The sequence below is a fragment of the Acanthopagrus latus genome, chromosome 5, assembly GCF_904848185.1.
Source record: "Acanthopagrus latus isolate v.2019 chromosome 5, fAcaLat1.1, whole genome shotgun sequence".
Classification (NCBI taxonomy): Eukaryota; Metazoa; Chordata; class Actinopteri; order Spariformes; family Sparidae; genus Acanthopagrus; species Acanthopagrus latus.
Window position 1 is genome coordinate 19,720,579 of NC_051043.1, and position 6,000 is coordinate 19,726,578.

General features: G+C 41.2%; 1 protein-coding gene across 1 annotated transcript in view; it reads right to left on the reverse strand.

Annotated features, from left to right (window-relative positions):
* si:dkey-215k6.1 (transmembrane protein 132C) overlaps positions 1–2,855 on the reverse strand; it is a 254,962-nt gene extending 252,107 nt beyond the window's left edge. Inside the window, exon 1 of the mRNA XM_037098267.1 lies at positions 2,844–2,855. The gene's annotated coding sequence lies outside the window, so the exon portion shown is untranslated. The remainder of the gene's footprint in view (positions 1–2,843) is intronic.
* Between the last annotated feature and the right edge of the window lie 3,145 nt (positions 2,856–6,000).

The window sequence follows — 6,000 nt, forward strand, 5'->3', positions numbered from 1 at the left end:
GAGAGAGAGAGAGAGAGAGAGAGAGAGAGAGAGAGAGAGAGAGAGAGAGAGAGAGAGAACATTAAGGTCTTCTAAGAGTCCGAGACGATATTTCATAAGGCAGCGTGCCTGGTTCCCTTTGTCAGCTAAATGTGTAAAAGCTAAAGAGATGACATTGTGACTTATTGAATTGCAAATCAGTCCGTCGGCGGAGGGATGGGAGGATTTCCGGAGATGGAGATACGTGAACTTCTCTGTCTGTCTGCCTGTCTGTCTGACTCCACGGCCTGTGTGAGAGAGGCTAAGAAGGAGCGACAGCCCCCCCTAGTGTCACATTTACAGAGGAGACAAACTCACAGCCGATCCATCCATCCTTCATGTCCTCTATTAGCAGCATATGTGATTGTCATGTCTGGCCTCGGTGCATTTATCTGTGACACATCCCATCACTCCACTCTGATTCCAGCATGTGATCTGGACTCAAGCCTGCACTTTTCTCCTCCAAACACAATCTGCTGCACAAATCTCCAGCCTCGCCACTTCTGTACCCCCCTCCTAGAAAAAGTGTAGGCGGCCGCCATCCGTCCATGTTATGGAGCAGAGGGAAATGAGTGCATTTTAATATATTATCCTAATTTTCCCTCAATGAGTTTTTCCCCTCAGCCAGCTGCTGTGACTTAAGCCTGAAAGATCTTTTTTTAAACTGAACTATTCCTCTTGGGGGCCACAACCGAAGCAAAGCATTAGTTCAGCAAGCGCGGGAGGGAAAAGTAATATTTGTACAAATACAGTGTCTGTATACCAATGAGGCCCCACTGGTTGTTTGGAGGAAATCTGACAGAGGATAAAAAAAATCGCGGATAATTCCCCATACTTCTAGGGGACTAAAAAATAAAAACTGCATCTTTCAAAGAATGAGTAAAATGAAAAAAAAGTGTGCTAGTAAAAAAAAAAGAAGAAGAAGAAGAAGAAGAAAGCTGGCTCATGTAGATTTGTTCTCCCAGCTTATGGCCCCAAAAAAACAAGAGCTGTAGAGACCCGGCCCTTTTACTCAGGACAATTTGATAGCAAACTATTATTTTTCTTCCTCCCTTTTAGGTTTTTCCCACTCGTCACTATTAGAGGAAGCCTGCGGGCAGCAAATATTCATTAGATCACAAAAACAGAAGGCATTCATCACCAAGATTGCATTGTCAGTAACTCTTCAAATGCAGCCCGTAATAGATGTTATGTGATAAATGAAGAAGAATATGCTTTTCTAAAAACTGGCTCTCGGTGGCATGTGGCCTGGTTGCTGTGCTTATTCACTGCCAGACTGACCACAGACACTGACCTGTTCTACTTTTGCACTTCAGTCAGGATGAGCCGTCATGCAGCAAAATTCCTTAATTATAGAAGGCCCACTTTTTTTCTGCATATAGGAGGCTGACTCTTCGCTGCACTTTGCAACCGTTCCCAAGAGGAGCTATTCAAATGTGTTGCTCTCATTTTTAGGGGGCTCTTAAAGAGCTGGTTGACAGAGTTTGAGAACATAAGCTATGCAGGCACAACCAGTGAATAATGTTCTTTACTTTAAATGTAATAATAATAATAATAGTAATTGACGAATGACTACATCAGTGACAGCAGCTCAACTGGGTGGACACAAAAGCAGTTATACTGTTATAAGTTTGAGAAAATAATTTTTGTTGAAATCAGAGATTAATATACTATTGTCACCATTATTACTGTTATTGTGCAAAATTATAGGAGCTCAAGTAAACCACACAGGACTTCTAACAGTGTTTCTGTGTATTCCAAGTCAATTCATATGAGCTGCAGGTTAAAGCATAAGTTCACCCAGAAATGTAAATTCTGTCATTATCTACTTGCCCCCATGTCAATGGAAAGCCAGGTGAAGTGTTGTTGTCCAAGAAACATTTCTGAAGCTTCCCAGCAAAACAACATTGCAGCCTTCTCGTTAACAAGTGAAGCAGATGGAGACTGCAAACATGCAGCTTGCCAGTGCAATCCAAGTCTCTCAAAGCACTGAGACTCCAAACTGATTACGATGGCTTCATCCCCAGCATGTGGTCGAGCAGGTGCCCCCACCTCAGACAGGGTGTGCACTAATGCGCTAACTGAGCGGCTACAGTGATGACTTTATACTTAAAAATGGGTGTAAATAACTTGTTTTCTAATCTGTGTTGGCACTCAGGGCTTCAGGAGACTTGGAATACACCAGATACACCTGTATGGAGCTGTTTTAAAACACGCCCCCATCCGCTTCAGATGTTTAGAAGAAGAGAGTTTTTCTGTCTGTCTCCAGAATAGTTTTGTGGACTACAGAATTTCACAGGACTTTCCATCAGCATGGGGAGTTAATAGATATAGACTACATCTTATTTTTTCAGCGAACTTTAAGTAGGCTTCACATGCAAACAGATGTAGAAGAACGATTTAGGTTAGGATAGGTGACGCCAAACGGATATCCATTGGGTGAATTACCTCAGTATCAGCACATCCCACTATCCCACTACCAATGGTGGATCAGACAGATCCTAACTCTACTCAAAAAGAAAACGTAAACCAGTTTAGACTTTTTTTCCTTTTTTCTCATGGGTATACTGCACACCTTGCTTTCTCAGGAAGTGCAGAGAGAGTGATTCATAAAATTAAAAATCCAATTATTTGATCAGAGTTGTGTGCGTGTGTGTGCATATTTCCCCTTCTTGTTGAGTCACTCATTCATGCAATTATTCTCACAGTCAAACAAAATCTGCATGACTGTAAAAGAATGATTGCAAACACGAAGGGTTAAGTGGGGAACAGGAAGGAAGAAAGACAGACTGAGGAAACAAAATGTTTTTTTTTTACTCCCTCACCTTGACGCACGCTGAGCTCTAGTCAGACTTCAGCCATGAGCAGAAACCCATCACAAGTTTAAGAGCCCCTCTCTCCCATCACTGTCAGTCTGCTGCTGCGCTGTGCCGACCCTGAGGTCACGGTGGTCATCTCTGCACCCGTCTCGGCTTCTCCCCCGATGGCTTCTCAGCCCTGAGATGACCTCTGCACCGCAAGTCACTCCAATCTTCTGTCGCAGGCTGAAAACTCATCTTTGAAAGAAAATACGTCATGTCACTCATGACCACATGTACTGCAATATACATTTCTCCTTTATGCTTCAAGTCGAGGAGCATTTTTTCCAAAATTACCTTTTCATTTCTTTTTTTTTCCTTAATGATGGTCAAACGTTGAATAAATGTCAAAATGTTCATTTTTGACAACAGAAGGGGTCAAAATCCAGATGCATTGTGGATATTACAGAGCTGGTCCTGAAGCAAGATTCTGCTTAAGGGCCCCCCTGACCCACACAGTCACACCTGACATCCCAGAGGTAGCAGAGCAATCCTTTGACACTGTTTGCCAGGGCAGTCTAGGAATAAGTAGACCTAGATAGAACAAAATGAGGGAAGAACAAGCAATATTTATTGACTAGAATGTTAGAAGTACATTTACTAAAGAACTGTCCTTAAATAACTATGAGGTACTTGTGCATCTCTATCTTTCAGCTACTCCATTATCTTCCACTCCACTACATTGTGGAGTCAATTATTGACCTTTTAACAGCAGTTGGAATTAAATAAAAACCCTGATTTCAATGTTCAGATACAGGCTGAATATCTGATCCAATAATCTGCCAGGTCAATAATCAGGCTATCCATAGTGATGTGAAAAATGTTTTTGATAGGTACATTAACGATTTCTACTCAAGTAATATTTGTATCGGCGATTTTCACTTTAGAAATGAAATCTTTACTTTTACACAAGTATGACTGTCTGCAGGTCAGTGGCTCAGAAACCTTTCACCACCCAGACTTGGTAAACGGTCTGCTTTCTTTCGATTCTTTTTTCAAACCCCATACTGTACATTCCTCCAAGATCCTCCACACCCAGTCAAACTTTCTAATAATCTTACTCAGATCCTTTAGCTTAGTGGCCCGCCAGCAGCAGGCCTGCAAAGTGCAGAGTGAAAGGTCCAACTGAATAAGTGTCACATTCTCAATTTCACGGTATTGTTGAACAAAGGGCATGGCCACATGAGGTTTCTACTTTCTACATCCAATTGCTACACTAGAATCATTTTAGATATAAAATGTTAACTTAGCAATCACAGACCGACGACAGACTCGTATCGTGCCATGATAATAACACCCTTGTGGTGAGGTTCCATCACTAAATGTGTTGTTTCCCTTAGAAAACAATATTGGTGTGCAGTGGAAGAAATGTGGTTAACTGTAATGTGTGAAGGGCTCCAGTGTATTTCTGCAGAATCTATTTAAAAAGAGATCATTAAAGTTTGTTCACGTAGGCCTACAAGCTGTCTCCTTATTCTGTTAATTACTGAAGACATTTAAGTTTTATTCTTAAGCTCTTGGAAAGAGTCTGAGAAAATATATCAACGTTTATAACAGAGACGCAAAAGTGACTCCAACTGAAACCCTAACCCTATGGAATTCAATCAAAACCTAATTAGTCTTAAATATAGAGCTCCACTTTTGTGCTTCTTGTCAATTTTTTGCTCTTTCACTTTCAATTTGATCATCAGGAAGGGAATGCTGACCTCTCAAACAAGACATGGTTACTCTCCCAGGGTTTCAGTGGCACTAACACAGGAATGTGACCCATCAGGTCACTGGAAACTGGACAAGACGTTGTAAATAATTCACTTATGATGCTTTTTTATTCTTTTTTTTTTTTGCACTTGAAAATCATTGCACTGGATCAATAAGACGACTGAGAGCAAGTGAACAGTTCCACAGTTCTGAAAACGAAAAGGCTCCTCATACCGCTTTTGTCCACAGGGGCCGCCATAATCAACAAAAATTAAAAGTTCATTGTAGCTGCTCTTAACAACCGATATATGATGGATCCTTATCATAAACTGTTTGTTTTGTGTTCTGTTTGAAAATAAGTGGCTGATGTATGATTGTTTTAAGGTGATTGGTGTGCCTTCTTTTTTAAAGTAAAGTTAACCAATTAGAATTTACTGTGAGGCTGTAAACAAACAATGCATGAAGACAGATCTCCCAGATGTGCATTCACAGTGGATAAATGTCGAATGTGTATATAATAAACTGGAACCTAATGCAGAAGTTACACATGGCTGCTAATCTGACGTATAGACAGAAAAGAAAAAAAAAACTGAATAGAAAGGGTTTTTACAGTCCTATTTTGTGGCTACGGCTTTGCAAGAGCACTTTTACTGTAAGTCATTTGGTTTGATGAGATTCACATTTAGAAGACGCATTTTATCCAAAGCGACTTACAGTAATTCTTACACTGATGGCGGTGGCTGTCGTGCAAAGTGCCGAACAGCACATCAGGAGCAGTTTGCATGTTGCCCAAGGATACTTCGACATGCAGACCAAGGGAATCAAACTAGCGACCTTCCGATAACAGGATGCTGGCACCACCCCTGAGCCACAGCCGCCAAACTTTCCATATATGGAAATAATGCGGTTTCCATATATGTTGTTCATATATAATGTGTATGTATGGAAAGATAACTTTGGATTTCAGTATCCCCCATTAGACAAGTTTGCCTAAATCTTTGCAGCAGTATGTTATTAAATTAAAGCATAACGTATGCATGGATGTGATCTGATGTGAACTGAAAATGTAAATGCGATGCTCTATGACTCTCTGCCATAGTTAGCAGTGCATTTATGGACGACTCCACCAAAGTGTGTATACAGTACACTCATTAATAAGCAGGCGGGAAGGCAAGAAGAAGTGGGGAGACAGAGGAGAGACCCGTATGGTGATCCTTAGATGCCGATCTCGGGTCAAAATGTTGTTTGTGTGCGAGTACATGAGAGGAAGTGGTTTGTTTTTCGGCAGCAGATACAGCTCTTATCGTCTCTCTCTCTAGTTCTCAGAACTTGAATATGAGGATGAAAGAGAGGAGAGCCATACAGATAGCGCTCCTCTCACTCGGGTCAAATGGCACTTGTAGAAATTCTGTCGACAAGTTGTTCA